Below are 22,968 nucleotides of genomic sequence, written 5' to 3' on the forward strand. Positions count from 1 at the left end.
GAGAAGAGGGTTTGATAGGATAACTGGAGTGTCAGGAATATGCTACCATTTTTCCTTGTTGTCCCAGGGGATGAGGCCCTGCAGAGTCCTGAAGAATTAAGGAAAAATTAAGGAAAATCCCATTTATTCCACCCTAATATTCCCAGTCATCCCAACATTCTCTCTTTAAATTCACAGGGAATATATTTTATTTTCCATGTCATTATCATTTTAATCCATCTTAATTTGGTAAAAAGCAAAGAAACATCCAGGCTGAGAACTATTTAGTGATAATTACTAATACTTTGTAATAATTTAGTAATAATTTCCCACGAATTCCACATCCTAAAAATTAATTCAAGGAATGCTTTCGAATTTCCACATGATTTAAAAAGCCACTCACATGTTTGGGTACTTCCTTTATTTTTAGGAACAGCCATAAATCAAATTATTAATAAATAGAGGGAAGACAGACACAGCTTCTTTTTTTTTAATTATTATTAGTATTATTATTATTACTATTATTATTTCTTTATCCCAGCTGGAATCAGATCCCACGTTTTCCCTCCAGGGAGAGATGACACAGAAAGTTTTCCTCCTGAAATCCATGTTTTGAGGGATGCTCTGCCCTGCTCCTGATCTTTGAGGATGCCCATTCCAGGTTTTTCTTTATCTGCAATTCCCAGAGGTTTGTTTTTCCCTATTTTTAAATACTTTATTAGTGAGAATAATATTATTAATCATTAATAATATTATTAATCAGAATTTCTTGCTCTTTCAGGTGCCTCGGGACTTTCTTTTGCATCCTTGGGAAGAGGAAAAAGTTCCCAGTGGATACTGGAACATCATAAAATACAATTATTAATAATAATTATTATTGTTATTATTATTGTTATTATTGTTGTTGTTGTTATTATTATTATTATTATTATTTTAAAGCCTCCAAGAGTTGCTGCATTCCCTTAATTCCTTAATTCCAGTGTTTTGCTGTGCTCTGGATGGATTTGTGGCAATAATTTGAGGAAAGCAATGGAAATGAGAGGGAAGCAATCCCAGCCTGAATTCCTAATTTGTGATTTGCTCATTCCAGATTAAAAAGCGTTGGGAATGATGCAAAACTTCCGGAGTTATTTGAATGTAGAGGGTGAGAAGATGCACAGCTGCCTCCTCCCCTTCCTGCTCCCAGACCTCAGCTCCAGACAATCAAATCCCAACAGAGAACAAGATATTCCTGGGAATTTTCCCCTGGAATCGCATCCCCTCAGTCCGAGGTGCAGGAGCCAGCCTTGGGAAGGGGGAATTTCTGGGATCACTGAGTTTCTTCAGTGCTGCTCATTTTTGTTGTTGTTATTCTCAAAGCCTCTGGAAGCCCCCCCACAATCAGGGGTCATTTTGTGGGGACTTTTAGGAGGAGATGGGAGCAGCCCAGTGGGATTTTCCCAGAGGGATTGTGGATTCCTCATCCCTGGAAGTGTTAGAGCAAGATGCAGAAAAACAGAAAACAAACGACTTTATCCATGGAACAATTGCTCCATGGGCACTTTGGGATGAGCAGGGGGGATTTCCCTGCCTCTCCACGGACATGGGGCCAGGGAAGCTGTGCTGGCTGTGGGAAAGGGTTGGGATGTGATCCCTAAGGAGAGAGCAGCTGCCAGGCTGGGAATGCAGGCAGGGAACTCTTCCCAGACTTGTCATGGAATCCCAGAAGGTTTGGAAAGGACCTTAAGGATCACCCAGTGCCACTGTCCCAGGCTGCTCCAAGCCCCAATGTCCAGCCTGGCCTTGGGCACTGCCAGGGATCCAGGGGCAGCCCCAGCTGCTCTGGGCACCCTGTGCCAGGGCCTGCCCACCCTCCCAGGGAACAATTCCTGCCCAATCTCCCAGCCAGCCCTGCCCTCTGGCACTGGGAAGCCACTCCCTGTGTCCTGGCCCTCCACACTCCTGACAAATCCCTCTCCATCTCCCTTCACACACTGGAAGTCCCATTAAGTACTTCCAGGCCGTGCTTTTCCCTGATTCCCACTCCCTGTCCCACGTGGTGCTCACATGGCCTCGATTCATTCCTTGTCCAGCTGCTGCTGGGCTGAGCATTCCCTGCTCCCCCCCCCTTTTCCTGCTCCCAGCACCTCCCCTGTGCTGGCCTCCTGTGTTTGTCCCTCATCCCAGGCAGCCTCCCATGGTTTCCATCCCCCCTGGAGCACTGGCTGCCCTCCCTGCCTCCCCTGCAGAGGTGTTCGCTCTCCCTGCTCCCGGGAGGGATGTGCTGCCTACCCTGGCACAGCTGGATCCTGTGCAGCCCACCCCATCCCGGGCTCCCTTAAATCCCAGTGTGACTTTGAAGCCATTCCAGCCTTTCCTGATGGATTTGCTTTTCCTTTCCATGGCAGCTGAGTCCTTCTGGTTTGATTTTGCCGCCTGGTGGGAGAAGCTGGAGCATCCCAACAGCTCCACAGGGAGAAGTTTGGCTCAGTCCTCATGGATATGAGGGGTCTGCCAAGGATTTTTGAGGTGTTGTCTGCCAAGGACTGAGAGAACAGCAGGAATGGGGTGACAAGAGCAGGATGAGAGGGATGGGAAGGAAAATCTGGAGCAGGAGGTCACCTCTGAGGGAAGTTTTCTTCCATGGGAGAGGGAATATTTGGGTTGATTGCTCATCTGCTGGTTTTCCAGACATATCATGGATGTTTCTCCTGCTGACAAGAAGATCTCTGGGCCCAGAGAAAGGGAAGGCACCTTTGGAATCCAGGGGATCCAAGGAAAACCAGGACAATTTGTGCTGTCTGTTAATGTGGATGTAGATCTGAACTGGCCAACCCAGCCTTAGAGATGGCTGCGATTATCCAGTGGTTCTGGGGCCTTCTCCTGCTGGTATTTCAGGATTGGAGGAGCCAGTGGGAATTCCTGGAATAACCCATTTTGTGCCAGAAAATTCTCGGCAGTTCATGAACCTTTCAGCAACAAGGATTGTTCACAACCTTAGGAGAGCAACAGATCTTTCCCAAAGCCTGGAGATAACTTTGAGCTGGAGTGATGCCATGGAAATCATGTCCAGCCTCCAGGATGCCCATCCCCATTTCCCAAACTGTCCCAAGGGACTCGAGGAGAGGAAGGGTTGAAATAAAAGAAGGTCAGGTTGTCTTGGCAAAAGTGTAGCTCCCTCTCCCACAGCCCAGAAAAGTCTGAAGCTCCAAGGACTTCACCTCCAAAGAGTTCCTGGTTGATATCCTGCATTCCCAAGGTTGCGAGGTGGGATTGGGACATTTGGAACACCTGGATGTTCTGGAAATAAGCAGGAAATAACTGAGCAGTGACAAACTTCCCCTAAAGCAGCAGGAATTTGTCCCTGTCTCCCACTCTGCCATAGCACAGAGGGTGACAAGCACTGGGATATCTCTCCTAAAGTTCATCCCTAGGGAATCATCCTGCTAAAAAACCTCTCCCAGGAAGGAAAGGTCTGCTCTTATCTTTGCTGTGGAACAGGAATAAGCTGAGCTCTTTATTCCCCTGCTGGAATTCCTGTGCTTATTTTAGGCCTTTGTTAATGAGATCCATCCTGAGAATTCCAGGGGTGTTAAAATGCTCAGCTGCCACAGCCTGGGCCCCAGTTTGGGCCCCTCCTGCTTTTAAAGTTCATCCCAGGCATAAAAAAGGGATAAACAGGGAAAAAGAAAGGAAAGCTGGCTGCAGTTCTGCTCTTAGGAGCTGTGACAGTGTTGGACTCCCCAAAATTATTGGGACCTGGGAATTTCATGCAGAGATGAGCTGGGTGACTTTCCTGATGTCCCTTATTCCAAGATTAGATGCACTGGAGTGTTGGAGGTGACAGATTTGTGAGTCACTCTAATTCCTCAGCCAGAAGGACAAAGGGACTTGGGATGGAGCCTCTTAAACCATGAGTCACCCCCCCACAGGGTGGAATTTCTGTTCCTTCTGTGCAGGATCTGGAAAACAGAGGCACAGAAACCATCCATCGACCTCTGGAAGAAGGGATTTCTGCCAGTTCTGGGGGCTGTGCTTTTCCAACACCAGGGGTTCCAATATTACTGGAATTATCCCTGTGTTTTTTCAACATTTTCAATCTATTGAAGTGGCTTTTGTATTACCAGAATTCCAGGAGTTGGGCGCTTAAAAAACAAAGCAAAAAGCTTTGGTTCCAACTGGACAGTCCAAAGGAATCCAGTGGAAATGGAACATGTTGTATGTCATACATGAAATCCCTATTTGTGCTTGGTCTTTGCATATTAAGTGCTTTAATTAATTAATTTTGAGTTAATTATTTTTAAATTGAATGTTACAATTAACCCATCAGCCCAGGTACAAAAATCCAGTTCCATTATCAGTGTTTTCATTTGTTTAAAGTAGTTTATTAATAGAGTTGCACCCTTCCCAGTTAAAATTTTCCCAGTTAAAAATCACAAACGCCCCTTTTCAAGCTTCAAACCACTGGTACACCATAGGAGTTACCTTTCCTGTGTTTACTGTATACTTTTACAAGTGTTTTAAGGTGTGTTGGATGTATTTTAATACTTTTTTGTAGGTGTTTCACTTGCATTTTGCATTCCAAGGCCAAAACCAAATTCCATAGTATTTCCCCATCAGTCAGGATGGGACAGGGAAAAGCACCTGAGTGACCCAGGCCTCCACGTGATGAAGGGACAGCTCTTGAAAAATCAAGATTTTAGAGTCAAGGATTTGGAAATCAAATATCAGTTTGATTCCTGAGGCAGGGATTAGATCCAGACTGGAAGAAAGTCAGTGTAGATCCAGCTGGGAAGAGCTCCTGATCCTTGAGATCATCCACAGCCCAGGAAAACTTTAAGGAGGAGAAGCACCAGTAGCTGCAGGTCGAGTCTAGAGAGCCATTTATGGGAAAAGGGGGAGTGGTTTTAACTGGGAGTAGGGTTAGGCAGAATATTGGGAAGGAATTGCTCCCTGTGAGGGTGGGGAGGGGCTGGGATGGAATTCCCAGAGCAGCTGGGGCTGCCCCTGGATCCCTGGCAGTGCCCAAGGCCAGGCTGGACATTGGGGCTTGGAGCAGCCTGGGACAGTGGAAGGTGTCCCTGCCCATGGAATGGGATGAGCTTTAAGGTCCCTTCCAACCCAAACCATTCTGGGATTCCATGATTCCATGGATGAGTCTGAAACAGAGCTTATTAGTGGTGAAATTCATTAATATGAGCTGTCTGTCCTAAGGAAAAAATGTGCCTGGGTAGACTCTGAAGTCCTCTCAGTCTGGTTTTCTCCAGGAAAACCCACTTGAAGCCAAGCAAATTTTCTTCCCTCATGGAAAATGGCATCGATGGCGGGATCTGGGAAAATAACAAGAATTCCCTGCATTTTCCCAGCTCTTTTTATATGAGGAGTTCAACGTATTTAAAAGATGCTAAACAACCTTCAGTACCTGTGGATGAATTTCTGCAAGCTGAGCTCTGCATCCGTGGCCATATCCTGACAATATTCCAGTCCTTTCATTCCAGTCACTTTTCCAATGGTTGGTCCATTGAGTCTTCCCAATATTGAGGAACCAAGGAAGAAAAGAGGATGAGACGTTTCTGTATTTCATAAATATAATTCCTGATATAACTTCTATGTATTCATATAATGCAATTTAAAATAAACAAATAAATTAGAAATATTTATTTATAAATAAAATCGTGGCTCAGCACATCCAAGTGCAGGATTTGGGATAAAAATGCAACGATTCAAAGGCCAATTTTAACTTGGCTAAAAGCAGCAAAATGATGTCCCTGCCCTCCATGAAACCCTGCTGCCACCCAAGAGGGCAGATCCAAGGGCTTGTGGTTTCCCAAAAAAAAAAAAAAAAAGAACAGGAGAACAACAAGTGGATTTTTCCCTGGGTTTTCTTTTTTTTTTTTTGTTTATTTATTGCTTTCCAAGGGGCTCTGCAGGTAAAGTGGGAATTGCTGGTTCTGCTGTTCAGGGAATGCTGCTCGCCCTCAAATCCGGGGAATTTGGGTTGGCTCCATCTCCAAACCTTTCCTGGGCTGGCAGAGCTGCAGAATTCCAGCCCCGGCTGAAAGTTTGTGGAATTCGGCGCCGTCTGTTTTGAAATCCCAGAGGAATTGCGAAAGGAATTGGCAGCTCCTTGGGAACTGAAACTGCCCCGGGCTCTGGCTTTTCCTTTTGTGCCCAGCGAGCCCGGCCTGCAATTTAGAAAATCACCCCGGAGTTAAGGAGCACTGGGGAAACGCAGAAGCGGCCGCGGAATCCATGGAGAACAGATCCTTGGTTTGCTCATCCCCACAAACTCTTTGTCCTCGTGGGGAAAGGAGGCTTCTCCACAAAAAAAGTTTCCCATGAAAGGTGCTCCAACCCACATGGAGGAGTTACAGATAACGCAAAGGATGATCTTTGCCCCCTTAGAGCATCCAAAGGCAGCAAAAACCACTTGGAAAATGGTTGGAGAGGCCCCTTCCCAACGCACATCCAGGCAGAATAAAGGAATCTCCAGAAGGTTGGGAAGTGCTGCTAGTATCTCTATTTATTCCTAAAATCATGTGGGATAAGATACCTTGCCTATTAAAAAAAATCTCCTGGAGTGAATGTCTTCACATGAATATTTTTCCAAAGGGCTTTCTCACTGTAAAAATGAAATGTATTTAAAATAAAAGCTGGGAATCCTTGGTTCCTGCTTCAGGTTTTTTGCTGTGGCCATGAAAAAAGGAACTTGAAATCAAACAAGTATTATTTTCCTGATAAATCCTGATAAATAAAAATCCATGTGAACAGGAGATACACCAGGTAAAAAATGCTGGATATAGAATTACAGAATATCCTGAGTTGGAAGGACCACAAGGATCATCCAGTCCAACTCCATCTCAAAATCCCACTCTGTGCCTGAAGGTTTCATCCAGGTTTTTTTCCCTTTTCAGCAGGAACAAGTGTTTGTGGGAGTATTTGTGTAGGAATTTTATGGATAAACGCGTCAGATGTGGAGGATTTGCTCACCTGGTGTTTCCTGTCGAAGAAGTATCTGGATATAATTCTCCATTAATTCATTAATTGGCCCTTGCAATCCCAAAGGTTCACTCAGGGTGTTTTGACTCCAAGAAAAATTAAGGAACTTGTTAGATTTTTTAAGGCAAACTCTTCTTTTCCATGGCTTTCCCAGAAATTCCACTCTTCCAGCCCTGGGTGGCTCTTTTGGTCAGCTGTCTCTCACATCCACCAGCTCAGCTGATTTATGGCCACACAAACCCCTTTGTTTGGAATTTCTGGCTCAGCTCCATAAAGTTCTAAATCAATCCCTGAAGATTTGATTCCTTCTAGTCCACGGAAGGGAAGCTTCCATAAACGTGGATATTCTGGGAAAGCCTCTGGTTTGAATTCCTCTCCCAAGGGGGTGGAGATGCCTCCCAAACCCAGGATTGAGAAAAAGAGCCAAAGGCTACTCAGGAAAGAAGATCCAGCTTGGGAGCCTGGTGTCCATTTCTCTTCTCCCAGGCTTTTCCAAGGAGATGGGAAGCTGGGAATATCTGGAATGCTTTCACCTGGACACTTCTTTCCCTTCACAGGGAATTTTCTTGCAACTGAAATAACAGCAACCAGTGAAATCCTTCCAGTGCCCCCATGCCAAGGGGGTGGAAGAGGGGGGTGAAAATCCAGTGGATTATTTGGCAGCTGTGGGGAGGAAGGACCTAGAATTCTTTGGTCCCTTTTTTTCCCTTTTAATTGTCTTTAATAAGATTTATCAGCTCTTTCTGGCCAAGAATTGTCCTGACAAGTATCCCCAGTCAGTTCTGTGGGGAGGACAAGCTGGGAATGGTCAGCAGGTGGGATACAAAAACATTTTGGAACTCTCAGTTTTGGGTTCTTTTTCCACTCCTGGTTTTCCCAACAAAGCTCTCCTGTGCACATCACATGTCAGGGATATCAACACCTGGATTCTTCCTCTCACCAGTTTCTCCCTCAAAAGCCTGGTACCAGCTCCTGGTTTCCTGATCTGACATGGTTTGGAGCTGAGCAGAAAGCCCAGCTTTGACCTTGATGGTTCTCTTGGGACCACTGCTCCCAGTGCTTTGAAATAGGACTCAAAACATCAGGGAATTCCAGAAGGTTTGGGTTGGAGGGACCTCAAAGCCCATCCAGTGCCACCCCTGCCATGGCAGGGACACCTCCCACTGTCCCAGGCTGCTCCCAGCCCCAATGTCCAGCCTGGCCTTGGGCACTGCCAGGGATCCAGGGGCAGCCCCAGCTGCTCTGGGCACCCTGTGCCAGGGCCTGCCCACCCTCCCAGGGAACAATTCCTGCCCAATCTCCCATCCAGCCCTGCCCTCTGGCACTGGGAAGCCATTCCCTGGCTCCTGGCCCTCCAGCCCTTGGGAATTGTCTCTCTCCAGGTTTCCTGCAGCTCCTTCAGGCCCTGCAAGGCCACACTGAGCTCAGCCCAAAGCTTCTCCTCTCCAGGCTGAACAATGCCAGCTCTCGCAGCCTTTCCTCCCAGCAGAGCTGCTCCATCCCTCTGCTCATCCTGGTGCCTCCTCTGGCCTCTCTCCAGCAGCTCCACGTCCTCCCTGTGCTGGGCCCAGGGCTGGGGCAGCTCTGCAGGTGGGCTCTCACCTGGGCACAGGGGCACCATCCCAATCCCTTCCCTGCTGCCCACGCTGGGGCTCAGCCCAGAATAATCCCAATCTTCTGTTCCATTCCGAGAATCCCAGGCTCTGACCTTCTCCAATCCATGACTCATGTGCTGCCAGGAAGGTGAAGGTCCGAAGATTAATGAGTTACTTCATTGTCCGCAGCCCTCAGAGCCTCTGCAATCAGCTCAGCTGAAGCCCTTGGAGCCATTCCCAACACTTGATCCTAATCATGGCTCTGCACCTGGCCCAGCTTTCTGCTCGGGACAATATGTGACCAAATTTATTGTGGCAGTTTTGTTTTCTCTCTTTCCATTTACTTCTTCTTCCCCTCGGAGTTCAATGGATCCTTGCTAGGATGAGACCCAAACAACATCAATGGAACGGATTGTGTGGGAGAGCCCCGGGCAGGGGGAGCAGGAGCATCCAGCTGTATCCTGCTTTCCTGCTTTGATGTCCTTGGCCAGAGATGGATGCATGATTCAGACCACCCACAGGCCAGGCCTGGCTCCTTCCTGGGAGAAGGGATCATGGATCCAGCACGCAACACCTGTGAATGGGAATTCTGTGTCCTTCACTGCCTGCACAGGGAGAGGACCCCAGGGAGCGGCTGGAGCTGGGCCAGGAGGGATTTAGGTTGGATACTGGGAAAGGTTCTTCCCCCAGAGGCTGCTGGGCACTGCCCAGGCTCCCCAGGGAATGGGCACGGCCCCGAGGCTGCCAGAGCTCCAGGAGCGTTTGGACAGCGCTGCCAGGGATGCCCAGGCTGGGATTGCTGGGGGTCTGGGCAGGGACAGGGGTGGGACTGGCTGATCCTTGTGCTTTCCTTCCCCTCAGGATATTCCAGGATTCCAGGATTTGACAGCCCTGGAGGGACCTTCTCTGGAGGTGAATCCAGGCAGGATTTCCACTCTCTGCTCGCTCTGTTGGGGTTTTCCATGTTGTGCTTTAAACTCCCCTTGGTTTTCTGGTGTTATTTTTCAGTCTTGCTTTTCTTTCCAAGTGGGAAAGGCATCAGGAGTCACAGGGATGCTCAGAGAGCACTTTGAGGGTGAAGCTCATCCTTTATTCTTCACTCTTTCAGTAACATGGACTTAGATTTCCCCATTTAACATCCCTGTCATTCCAAGTGAGCTGGATGACAGAAAAAAAACTGCTCCAAAAAACTGTGGGCACGAAGAAAACCCCGAGTCAAAGGCAGCTTATCAGGCCCAGCTGCTGCTTATCACCAATGCTCCATCTGCTCCATCTGTTTGGCATAAACAATTCCTTGATTTTCTTTTTTTTTTATTGGTGTCCTATGGTCCATCCAAACAATGAGCAGAGGGAAAAAGAGAAACTGTAAATAAATTTTACAGTGTCACTAAGAGCGTTCACATTAAGGGGAACTATTTGGAGGCGATGCCAGTTCTTAATAAATTGCTTTTATTCGGGTGTTTTTACAAGGAGAAAAGAAGAAAAAAGCAGGAACAATGGAAGAATGGAAACTGCTCCATCACTCCTTTTAATAATAAATATTCCCAGGCTGTTCTCCTCACAAAGGAGGGGACCAAGGTCTTTATTTTTGCTTTTTTTTGGGGTCCATCTCAATGGCAGGGGCATAAAAAAGCCCCTGAGTCAGCTGGCTGAGCTCCCTTCCTGCAGTTTTCCCTGGATTTCTGGGCCGTGGTGCCAACCCTGGGGCTGAAGAGGCACCTTGGGCTCACCTGGGCAGCCCAGGGCGACTCCAGATCCAAAGCTCAGCCTTTGGAAGGAGGAAAGTCCTTCCCAGCTGGTGAATTCCCCTAAGGACCAGCAGCACTCTTTAGGACAGCAGGTTTTCCTCAGGAGGATTCCCATGGTCCTAATTCCCAGTTGTGGCACTTGTTTGCTTTAATTCCTTGGACATGGGACCCCACGGTCTCCATTTCACCAAGAATTCCATTCAAGCATCCCAATGTTGCCCTGGAGTTCAAGCTCCTCCCTCCTGAAGCAGCATCTCCTGGGGGCTCCTGATTTACCTCTCCAGGACCACGTGGATTTTGCAAGGAAATGTCTGAATGAGGATTCATGGAAAACCCTAAATGTGGGCAGCACACAGCACAGAGAGGAATTCCCACAGAATTCCTGTCACTGAATATGGCAATGGGGGTTCACATTCCAGGGGGCCCAGCAAAGTTCCTTTTTTCCCCTCTCTTTTCAGTAATTTCTTTTTTAGGGATGAGATACTTGATCTGTGTCTATTTTACAGCCCCCATGTGTTCAATTCCTGCCTGCAGGGATTCTGGGAAGCTTTGCCTGGCATCTCCAAACCTAAAGTCATCCTGGTACCACAGGAGAGGAGTATGGAATGTGTGGCTGTCCTGGAAATGTGGCATTAGAAATATGGATACTCCATCAGGCTTGGAAAATCCAGCCCTAGGCTGACATTGACAGGTCCTGGACCCCCAGACAGGAGCAGGGAAACACTGGGAAAAATGGCAGAGGATTCAGCTTTCAAAGGGAAGAAAAGAATCCCAGAATCCCAGAATGGTTTGGGTTGGAAGGGACCTCAGAGCCCACCCAGTGCCACCCCTGCCATGGCAGGGACACCTCCCACTGTCCCAGGCTGCTCCAAGCCCCAATGTCCAGCCTGGCCTTGGGCACTGCCAGGGATCCAGGGGCAGCCCCAGCTGCTCTGGGCACCCTGGGCCAGGGCCTGCCCACCCTCCCAGGGAACAATTCCTGCCCAATCTCCCATCCAGCCCTGCCACTGGAGCTTGGGACAGTCCATGGAGGACTTTCCCATCCCCTCTGTGTCTGATGTGGCACCTGGAGATGCACCCAGGGAGTTTGGGATTTGTGCAGGAAAGGTGGTTTTTCCAATGGGAAATGACAAATCCTCCAGGAGTGGGAGCCAAGGAGCCTGAGGGCAGAGCTCCCCGGGGCTGCAGCTCCTCCCGAGGGGCAGCGCAGGGACAGCTCCGATCTCTGCTCCTGGGCCAGGGACAGCAGCCAGGGAGCGGCTGGAGCTGGGCCAGGGCAGGGTTAGGTTGGATTTTAGGGAAAGGTTCTTCCCCCAGAGGCTGCTGGGCACTGCCCAGGCTCCCCAGGGAATGGGCACGGCCCCGAGGCTGCCAGAGCTCCAGGAGCGTTTGGACAGCGCTGCCAGGGATGCCCAGGCTGGGATTGCTGGGAGGTCTGGGAAGGGGCTGGATCAGTGATCCTGTGGGTCCCTTCCCACTCAGGAATTCCAGGATTCCATGATGTCCCACTGACTGACCCCCACAGCCCCTGGGCCTGAACGAGCTCTTCGCCTTTAGCAGAGCCCAGAAGAGCTTTTAAAATGAAATACAGGCCCAGTGATCCAAAGGGAGTCAGAGCCCTTGGATGTGCTCCACATTTGCTTGGTGGGGCAATTCTAATGAGTAATTGATTGCTAATTCCATGTGCTGAAACATCCTGGTCCTTCCCTATCCACCAAGAACTGGGAGTTTCTCTTGGGCTTGGTTTTTATCCAAACCTTGGGCCTGCTGGTCTGGGTGAAGCATTTTGTGCCTGATTAATCCACTGCATTGTCTTGGGTGAGTGTTGATTAATTGCTGAATTGCAGATCAATTTTAATGAAGCTCCCAGTGCTGCTTTAGGGCCACGGGGGCCCCGTTATTCCTTTGGCTCCATGGGTCAGTGTTTTGTTGGACCTCAATAGGAAAACTCCTGGCACAGCTTCCCACTTCCCTACAAGTGAGGAGACAACAGCAGAGCTCCAGCAGACAACAAACTTTATTAAACTCACATGGACATGCATAAAAAAGAGAAATATTGGAGCGAGTTCCTCACACTCCTGGGCCAAGAGCAACAAAAGTCCTTTTCATTAGGAACTCCCAATCCAGGTGCAGTCAGGGAAAAAGGGAACTGCAGCCCATGCCAGGCAGGAAAACAAAAATAAAGTAAAATAAAGTAAAATAAAATAAAATAAAATATATACAATATAAAATATAAAATATAAAATATAAAATATAAAACATAAAACATAAAATATAATAGAAAATAAAATAAAATGGAAAATAACCTGCAGGTCTCAAGAAGAAGCAGACCAGAAACCAACCCTGGGCTGCAGCAGGGCCAGCGAGGGGACTCTGCCCCTGTGCCCAGGTGAGAGCCCACCTGCAGAGCTGCCCCAGCCCTGGGACCAGCACAGGGAGGACGTGGAGCTGCTGGAGAGAGGCCAGAGGAGGCACCAGGATGAGCAGAGGGATGGAGCAGCTCTGCTGGGAGGAAAGGCTGCGAGAGCTGGCATTGTTCAGCCTGGAGAGGAGAAGCTTTGGGCTGAGCTCAGTGTGGCCTTGCAGGGCCTGAAGGAGCTGCAGGAAAGCTGGAGAGAGACAATTCCCAAGGGCTGGAGGGCCAGGAGCCAGGGAATGGCTTCCCAGTGCCAGAGGGCAGGGCTGGATGGGAGATTGGGCAGGAATTGTTCCCTGGGAGGGTGGGCAGGCCCTGGCACAGGGTGCCCAGAGCAGCTGGGGCTGCCCCTGGATCCCTGGCAGTGCCCAAGGCCAGGCTGGACATTGGGGCTGGGAGCAGCCTGGGACAGTGGGAGGTGTCCCTGCCATGGCAGGGGTGGAGTTGGATCATTAAGGTCCTTTCCAACCCAACCCATTCCACGGTTCTGTATCTGCCCTGCTCTTCACTGTTCCTCTCCACCCTTTCCCTTTTCCCCCAGCTGGGGCAGGACAATCCCATCACAAAATTCTTCCAGGATGAAAAGAGGCTCAGAGTGCTGCACACTTCATGGAGCTTCACATAACCAGGCCCCAGACTGGGATGCTGCTGGAATTCCAGTGTGCTGCCAGTGGCTCTTCCAGGTGCTGGGGTCTCCCACCTGCTGTGGAGGTGCTCACACCCAGGAGGTCTCCAGTGGAATTCCAGCCAGGACTACCTGTACCCACACATCTGCCATTCCAGTGTTTTCCCTCCTCTCCTGCAGGCTCTGGCTGTGCCCCTGGATCATGTTTGGAAGAACATCCAGCAGAAGTGCCCCAGCACTCCATGAGCGGGCAGTGCCTGTGCTGGGAGCACACCAAGGGCAATATTTGCTTCCAATTCCAAACAGGAAGCTCCGAGAAGCTCCAGCTTGCAGGGAGCGTGGGATGTGGGAACAGGGAGATGCTGGAGTGGTGCTGCAGGACTTTTCCACCCTCCAGGTTGGCTGCCCTGAGCAGGGAGGAGCTGCTGGGACTGGAGAGCTCCAGAGAGCTGCTCCCACCTGGGGAAATGGGATTTGGCTTTTCCAGGGAAGGGAGGTGGGTGGTGCTGGCAGGAGCGGGAGCAGCAGCCCTCAGCCCAACTTCTCTGCCTGCTTTAATTGGATTTTGTGATCCTAACATTCCCAACTGTTCTGTGTCCTGTGGACAAGGAGGAGAAAACATTTATGGTGTTATTTGAGGGAATATTGAAAGGACATTTTGCTTTCCTTCCATAACAAAACCCCACAGAATTTTATGCAGGATCAGCTTCCAGAGGGTAAGGTTTCTTTTCCAGTGGGATTTAGCAGCAGGATGAGACCCAAGGATGCCCAGCAGGTCCTGAGCAGCCACCAAGCCAAGGGTGGCTTCCTGCACCAGGGGACCACAGCCAGGTCCTGTTGTAGGTGAACGTCCCAAACAAAGCTCCCCATTCCATGATTTAAAACCCAGCCAGAAAATGGGAATCCAGGCAGGATTCCCAGTTCACAACTGGCATTTCAATAATACTCTTGAGATGAGGCCTTTTTTTAATATAATTTTAAAAATTATAACCTTGAGGGCTGTGAAGGGAATTGGGGCATGGAGGGGACATTCCAGTCATTCCCAAGCAGCAGCTTTGACTCTTTTTAAATGTGGAGTTTTCTTGACCAAATTTGCAGGATAAGGAGAGAAGTTTCACCTTTCCTGGTGTCACATAAACCCAGCTGGCTCCAGGCCTGGAGATGCAGCATCAGAAACGTTGCAGATGATGCAGTAGCGAACTCATTTGGTTATTCCATGGACTCAGGTCATCCTGAAGGAAAGGAATATAAATATATATTTAAAAAAACAGGATAATTTGCCTACTGGATATTTGCAAAGGATAAATCCATAGGATTTTTTTAAAGTGTATTTGAAGTGTTTAGTAATCACAGCTGCTCTGGGCACCCTGTGCCAGGGCCTGCCCACCCTCCCAGGGAACAATTCCTGCCCAATCTCCCATCCAGCCCTGCCCTCTGGCACTGGGAAGCCATTCCCTGGCTCCTGGCCCTCCAGCCCTTGGAAATTGTCTCTCTCCATCTTTCTTTTTGGCTCCTGCAGGTCCTGGAAGGCCACAATGAGGTTCCTCCAGTGCTGAGGTACTGGTGACAGGATTTTTGTGGCTCCTGAAGTGGGATCCAAAGGAACATTCCACATCATGGAAGGGAGGGCAAGGAGGACACTGAGGGCAGGTGCAGATTGCAAGAGGAAGAGGCAACGAGTCCATCGGGGGTTGCTTTTAAAGCAGATTCTTTCTGTTCTCTGGATTTATCTGGGGCACATCCTGCACTGCCAGAGGGAAGAGGAACAACCTCAGAATTCCAGCGGATGAGCAGAACCAGGCTCTTGGATTGGCTTTGACCACCCGGCTCACTGGTGGGAACCCTCTGGAGCTGCAGCTTCCAAGGCAAATGGGCACTGCAGGGTGGGGGAAAGGGGGAAGCCAAGGTGGGGAAATGTCCCTGCTCCATCCCTGGGGACTGCCAGGACCCTGTGTGGCTCAGGTGACAAAACTCTGGTCACATCCAGCCCAGAGTGGCCCTGGCAGCTGTGGGGTCCCTCCTACTGGGACCACCTCACCTGCAGAGGGACACTGGGATCTTTGGGATTTGTCCCTGAAAACAACTGGAGCCCAGCAGGACTTGAAGGATGTGCTCCCGCCTGAGATGTTTGTCCTGCTTTGGGCTTGGAGCTGTTCCCAGAGCCCCTGACCAGCACTGCAACTACCAAAATCCCTCTGGAGATGCCTCCTCATCCTTCCTGAGAGCAGGGAGTGCTGAACCTATCACTTCCACCCAGCACATGAGCACTAAATCCATCCTTTGCACCCGGACTCGAGGGGGATCCATGGCACAGCTTCCATGGAAAAGCAGAACACCCCCAGGATCTCAACAAGGCCCTTTTGTGCTGCTCTGTTCCCTGACCACAATGAAGCAGCATCTCCTGGCTGTCCAGGCTGACATCCAGGCAGCTGGAAGCTCTCAGGAAAACTTGGAAGCTGCCAAGTCACCATTTCCAGGTGGGAAAGGGGCCATTCCCAGGGGGAACAGGAGTGACAGATAAATAACCAAAGAAACAGATGTGTGGCAGCCCTTCAGAGCAGGGAAATTGAGACTCCTGGGGAGGAATTTCAGCTGCAGCAGAGCTGTTACAGGGGCTCCAGGAGAGCTGGAGAGGGACTTGGGATAAGGGATGGGGTGCCAGGAGCCAGGGAATGGCTTCCCAGTGCCAGAGGGCAGGGCTGGATGGGAGATTGGGCAGGAATTGTTCCCTGGGAGGGTGGGCAGGCCCTGGCACAGGGTGCCCAGAGCAGCTGGGGCTGCCCCTGGATCCCTGGCAGTGCCCAAGGCCAGGCTGGACATTGGGGCTGGGAGCAGCCTGGGACAGTGGAAGGTGTCCCTGCCATGGCAGGGGGTTGGAGTTGGATGATCATTCAGATCCCTTCCATCCCAACCCATTCTGTGATTCCATGACTGACAAAAGGAATTTTCACCCCTGTTTGTCCATGCACTGGTGAGTATGGAACTGGACCGGGGTGGATTAACCCCTTTTGATCTTTGCTTCCATCCACATCCCTTCCCCGATTCCCACGCCAATTCCTCTTTGCTGGCATTCCCACTGCTGTTTCCCGGCATACTTCCCCCAGGAATCTGTGCTCAGTGGACATTGCTGTCCCCCCAAGAAGGCAGGAGTGTGCAGGTGATGTGTCCATGCACAGCCAGGGCTTTTCCCAAAGATTTATTAACTTCACCTCTGGTTTTCTCAGGAATGGTCCAAGGAAGGTGCAGAGAAAATGAGAGGCGTGGAAAAGGCAGAGTGGAATTGTGCTGGATTGATCTCCTGTGAGTTCCTTGTTATGGAAAATCCATCAGAAAGAGGGGGAATAAACAAAGGAATTTGGGGCGCCAGCAGTGCAAATAAAGGCATTGTTAGCTGGGATGGGTGTTTGGGTTTCTCCCTTCCTTTGGGAGCTGCTGCAGAGGAAGCAGATTAGGGATTGCCAGCTCTGGCAAAATCGACCGCTGGCATCATAATGACCTCATTATGGGCTGTAAATGAGCTCACAGCCCAATTATGTGTGCAGGGAAAAAACACCTCGGGAGCTGCCCACAGGTGCGGGGTTAACCCCTCACTCGCTGGGATCCAGCTCCAGCCACAGCGCTGAGCTCTGGGAGCTGGGAAAGGCTTGGATCCAACAGCTGTGGAGGCTGAGTGCAGCTGCATTTCCTCCTGTCCATCTGCAGTGCGACCAAAAATCCTCGGCTGTTTGTTTGCCTGGCTGCTGGTGACTGGGAACCCCAGAATCCCAGAGGCTGGAAAACAGATCCAACACCAGCGAGGCCCAGCTGTGCCTGATGCCCACCTTGTCCCCAGCCCAGAGCTGGGGGAGGAGATGGAGAGCCGAGGACGTGACACAGGTCCAGGGATTTTATGGTGGGGATAGGAGAGGCCGGGACAAGGGATACAGCAAAGGGATATTTGACAGGAGGCAGGGTTGAGTGCAAGGGAACCAATGGAAATAACACAAAGGAGGGATTTAGGGAAGGAACCAATGGGGCATCGAGGAACAAAGAATTTTCTAGATACATACTAGAATTTTCTGATACATATTAAACTTGGGAAATGAATATACACAACCTCATACATAAAGCAAGGAGGGAAAAACATTAACTAATCAGGGGAAAACATGCAAAGAGCAGACCAAAGGACTCATGGGTTCTCACCATGACTGCAGAGTTACGTGCTAAACTTGGGTTGCTGACCACCGCAGCTGGCTGAGCTCTGCTCAGGAAACAGAGCAGCTGGAGCTGCCTGCACCACCAAAACATCCAGCCCTTCCTGGGACACCTCCAGGGACGGGCACTCCAAACCTCCCTGGGCAGCCCCTGCCAAGGCCTGAGCTCCCTTTCCATGGGGAAATTCCTGCTGCTGTCCACCCTGAGCCTGCCCTGGCCCAGCCTGAGGCCGTTCCCTCTCCTCCTGTCCCTGTTCCCTGGCAGCAGAGCCCGACCCCCCCGGCTGCCCCCTCCTGTCAGGGACTTGTGCAGAGCCACAAGGTCCCCCCTGAGCCTCCTCTGCTCCAGCCTGAGCCCCTTTCCCAGCTCCCTCAGCCGCTCCTGGGGCTCCAGCCCCTTCCCAGCTCCCTTCCCTGCCCTGGACACGCTCCAGCCCCTCCAGGGCTCTCCTGCAGGAGCCAGAACTGGGCACAGCCCTCGAGGGGCCTCTCAGTGCCCAGCACAGAGGGACAATCCCTGCCCTGCTCCTGCTGCTGCCAGGGGGAAATTCCAGCAGATCCAACCCCCCTGAAATAAAAGGCTTCCCAAGGTTGCTTGGCTGAGACCTCTCCTTTGGTTTTCCCGTGTTCCTTTACATAAAACACATTCCCTGGAGGAAACTGAGACTCCAGAGGAGCCCAAATCCTTCTGCCCAAAACCAATTCCCTGCCTGCCTTACCTATGGCTCTTCCACTGGACCTGAACTCTTCCCATCCTCCTCACAATTCCTCTCCCCTCATCCCTGCCTCCATCTCCTTTTCTGTTCCTTAAGTCTCAATATCCCTTTTCACATTTGGATTATGGAAAAATCTTCCCGAATGTCCTCGTTAGCCATAGAAAGCTCTTCCATGTCTTCTCCAGTTTTCTGGACATGACAATATAGACATTTGGAATGAGAACATGGAAGCATGGGATACACAGGACACTGCAAATCCAACATTTCCCGAACACTTCCATTATATGGGAAGAGCAGGAAGCTCTTGTTGAGGCACCTCTGCCATGACTCAGAGCTCTGAGGTTCCTCTGCCAGGAAAGGTCCTGGGCAACGTGAGATCTCAGTCAGGGACAGTTTTATGGAAGTATTGATAAAGTGGGAACAGCTGGGATGGACAAAAGCGTGGCCAGGTCTCCCTGTACCTACTACAAATCCAGAAATCCTAACAGACGTAGAAAGTCCTGAAAATATCCTAAATATCCTAAAAATACCCTGAACCCAGGCAGAATTTTGAGGCAGAAGAGCTTTGTTTCCAGAAAATCCAAGCACATGGGAACAGTCACCTTTCCTATAGAGACATGGCTGTTCCATGGAAGTCTGAGCTTATGGATCCTCCTTTCTCATGGATTTGTATCTGGAGGCTGACTTTGGTACACAGTGCCAGGAGCCAGGGAATGGCTTCCCAGTGCCAGAGGGCAGGGCTGGATGGGAGATTGGGCAGGAATTGTTCCCTGGGAGGGTGGGCAGGCCCTGGCACAGGGTGCCCAGAGCAGCTGGGGCTGCCCCTGGATCCCTGGCAGTGCCCAAGGCCAGGCTGGACATTGGGGCTTGGAGCAGCCTGGGACAGTGGCAGTGGGACGGGGTGGGATTGGGTGGGCTTTAAGGTCCATCCCAACCCAAACCAGTCTGGGATTATTTGTTTTCAGACTCCCCTTTCCTTGTTTTCTCCCACAGCAGCTGTGAGCTCTGCCTGCTGCCAGCTCTGCTCTGCAGGATTTTCTCCTGAAGTCCTGAAATCCTGAAACCCTGCCATCCCTGTTTTGCATCCGTTTATTGCCTCCCATCACTGTCCATAAAATCTCTGGAGCAGAGCTGAGTTTTTTGCTGTTCCCACCATGAGACACAAACCTGGAGATGGAGTTTCTCAGGCAACAGGGTTTGACAGGAAGTAATGACATCCCATGGGTGACAGTGAGAACAAATCCAGGCATCTCCCAGTGGGGAACGATGCAGCAGGATGGGATTCTAATTATCCTGCAAGGTCAAGAGAACCAGGAGATCAAGGAATCACAGAAGGAATTGGGGAAGGGACCTTAAAGCCCATCCAGTGCCACCCCTGTCATGGGCAGGGATGCCTCCCACTGTCCCAGGCTGCTCCAAGCAGGCCTGGGACACTGCCAGGGATGGAACAACCTGGGATAGTGGAAGGTGTCCCAGCCCATGGCAGGGGGTGGAATGGGATGATCTTTAATCCAAACCCAAACCAGTCTGGGCTTCCATGATCCACTCTCCCTCACTTTGTTGTTCCTTTGGCTCATTCTGCGGGTGATGGACACTGAGGAACAGACTCATTCCAAGGCTGTGGCCATCCTTTCCAGGCTGGAACAGCTCCTGGAAGAGCTGCACTGCAGAGCTTGCTTGTCCTGCTTGAAAAACAGACTGAACCTGAATATCTGCAGCACTGCTTCAATTCCTGCCCTGTCAGAGCCGTGACAAATGTCCCTCTGCAGTGACAAATTCCAGGAGAGGCTGGAGCGGGATCGATGCTGATTTATCACACTCCACGCTGTCCTTGCCAGCAGTGATGACTCTCTGCAGATGGAGAGGGAAGAAAAGACTGGGATGGTTCCTGAGCTGTATCCAAGGAGGAAAAGGAGCCATTGTTTGAGTGCAGCTGCGTCACTGGGCTCCTGTCAGGAGTGGGCAGTGGCCTCTGGCAAGGCCCTGAGTGGCTTGGCTGCTCCATGAACTGTGGAAAACAGGGAGAGAAGCTTTGGGATTGAGGGAAATGTAAGGGATGAGTGGCTGTTATCCACAGCTCCTACTCCTCAGAGTCTGCAGTGAAAAAACCAAGGGTAATAAAGCTGTGGAGCTGGCAGGGGGTGCTTTAGATGGGGTTCTGCTCAAACATTTCTTCCTTTCAAGCTGTTTTCTTGTTTAAAACTGGTTCTAATGTGTGGTTTTAGCAGGTATTTGTGACAAGCAGAGAACTTTGCAGAGGCACCACTTGGGAATCTCAAGGTCACCTCAGAAGGGTGTGTGGATTTTCCCTGGAAACACACGGAGGTTCTTTTGCAGGAACTCTGTTTATTCAAACAGAAAACGTGTCTAAGAATCACAGAGTGGTTTAGATTGGAAGGGATCTTAAAGCTCATCCCATTCCCACCCCTGCCATGGCAGGGACACCTCCCACTGTCCCAGGCTGCTCCAAGCCCCAGTGTCCAGCCTGGCCTTGGGCACTGCCAGGGATCCAGGGGCAGCCCCAGCTGCTCTGGGCAGAGCAATTTTTGGCTGCCACTGAAGTTACCCAGGATTTTCAGATCATTCAGACACTGGACAGCCCTAAATCACCTGGAAAACTGTGACCTGTGTACAGTTATTCACTAAAATGGCCTGGAGCATGCCTGGGCTTAGGAAGTCCATAACCAGGCCTCAGTGGTCTATACTGGCTCTACTGGAGCAGCTCAGATTCACACTGGGTAGAGATGTGGCTGTGAAGATCCCATGATTTTTAATTTTTTCCCCATTTAGGGACAAGATTCCAAGGAGCTGGTGCTCATCCCCTGCTCTCAGCTCATGACTAAAGCCTGGGTCTGCTGCAGCCTCAACAATTTTCCTTCTTTTCTGATCTTTTTCTCTGGAACCCAGAGGGGAAAATCCAGCACACACGAAGCAGGAGCTCCCTGCTGTAACCCCATGAATGTTTCATGGCGATGAGCTAGCTTTGTTCCCTGTGGATGCAGAGCATTCCTGGAGGGACAATGAACATTTCGCCTGGAAGAGCAGCTGGTTTGAGCCTTCCAGGGCCAGAAGTGAAGTGTGGCATCCATAAAATCCTTCATTCACGGCAGCAAAGAGCTGAATTCCCAGGACCCAAATACTTGCCTGCTCCAAAGGTAAATCCTGCCACCAGAACAGGGAATGAATGCAGGAGTGAAGGTTTGGTAGGAAAACAATGGGAGGAACTGAACACTCTCAAAAAACAATGAGTGGGCTTTAAGGAAGGGGTATTGGAGGGTGAAAATTCCTGCTAATGAGCAGCTCTCCTTGGGAGGATCCAACACCCAGCAGAAATATGCAGGGATAAGTGGGAACAAGACTGCTCATGTAGGGAAAACAAAATTATCCTGTCCCAGGCTGTAACGAAATCCCAAGTACCTTGGAGCTGATGCAAAAACTTCCACTGATTCCGGATGAGGCTTGGATGGGACCCACAGCAAGGGAACATTACAGGGAATCCAGATCCAAGCAGTGGGATCATCACTGTGTTCAATGAAGTGGTTGGGAAAGGGTTTCACTTTGGGAAGGCTCTTCATGGAAAAGATTTCATCCTTATTGGACTCATGGGAACCATCATTCCTACAGACAGAACCCCAAACACAATTCCCTGCTTCCCCTGAGATGGGAAAACCATGGGATCTCCAAGGTGGGAAGAGACCCTCAAGATCATCCAGTGACCTGGATTAAAAGTGGGATGGGATGAGGGGAAGTGAGGAAGGTGAGGGAGACCTAGAGGTGTGAAAGGGGATAGAGGGAAGAGTGGTGAGCCAAGGAGCTGAAGATCCCAGGGAAAAACACCAGAGGATTGAGGAAGGGCACTTGGAAATGATTTTGAAGGGGGAGAGAAGCTAAAACATTGGAGAATGTTGGGAATCTGGGAGAGCTTCCTATGATTATCCTCTAAAAAGGGCAGGGCACTGGTGGCTTTCTGCGCTTGATTTTTAGAGGGAAATCTGAATTTATTTCTCAGCATTCTCCTCTGTCCCCTCGGGCCAGAATCCCTCTGTAAAGCACCCCCAAAACATTGCCTGAAAGGAAAACAAAACCTGAGGGATTTTTGTTGATTTATGCTGGGCTACCTTTTCTTCCAGGAAGAGCCTGAAGCTGTTCCCAGTGAAGCCAGTGGAAAAATTCCCACTGCCATTAACTGAGGGACTGGAACTTCTCCACAGGTGAAGGCAGAGGCGTTGCTCCTTCTGGGATTCCTGGAGCCCAGGAGATCAAGTGCTGCCTCTTAATCAGTGACCTCCCATCTCCAGCATCCTACAGAATCCAGACTTTTCCCCTGTGCCAGCTGTGGCAGCCATTCCATGGATTTCCTTCTGGTGTTGCCCGCCCCTTTCTCTGGCATGAGGATCCCCTGCTGTTTGACCAGAATTCACTCATTTGGGATCACCCCACAAATTTTCCCCTTGTTGAGGCTCTACCTGCTCCCTACCCTGGGATTCCTTTCCCTGAACCCTGTGGGATATGGATCAGGTCCTTAAAGGAGGAACAAAAATGTCCCTGCGTTGTTGGGAGGGGGATGTTTGGGTTTGCTGCTGGTTTTGCATTTCCCCTTGAAGGCTTCAGGTTTGTGCCTGCCTTGGGGGAGAGGCTTGAGATGAAACCTCATCCAAAACGTGCCTTTTCCAGTTCTATTAAAGAAAAAAAATAACATGGGGGAATTTTCTAGATTC

At 50.2% G+C, this 22,968-nt stretch overlaps 1 long non-coding RNA gene across 1 annotated transcript; it reads left to right on the top strand.

Moving 5' to 3' along the window:
* Positions 1-444: 444 nt before the first annotated feature.
* On the top strand, positions 445-874 carry LOC116436785. Its single transcript, XR_004237061.1, has 2 exons — positions 445-667; positions 761-874. It is a non-coding gene; the product is annotated as an uncharacterized LOC116436785 (long non-coding RNA).
* Positions 875-22,968: the final 22,094 nt, after the last annotated feature.

Source organism: Corvus moneduloides, chromosome 2 (genome assembly GCF_009650955.1).
Source record: "Corvus moneduloides isolate bCorMon1 chromosome 2, bCorMon1.pri, whole genome shotgun sequence".
Lineage (NCBI taxonomy): Eukaryota > Metazoa > Chordata > Aves > Passeriformes > Corvidae > Corvus > Corvus moneduloides.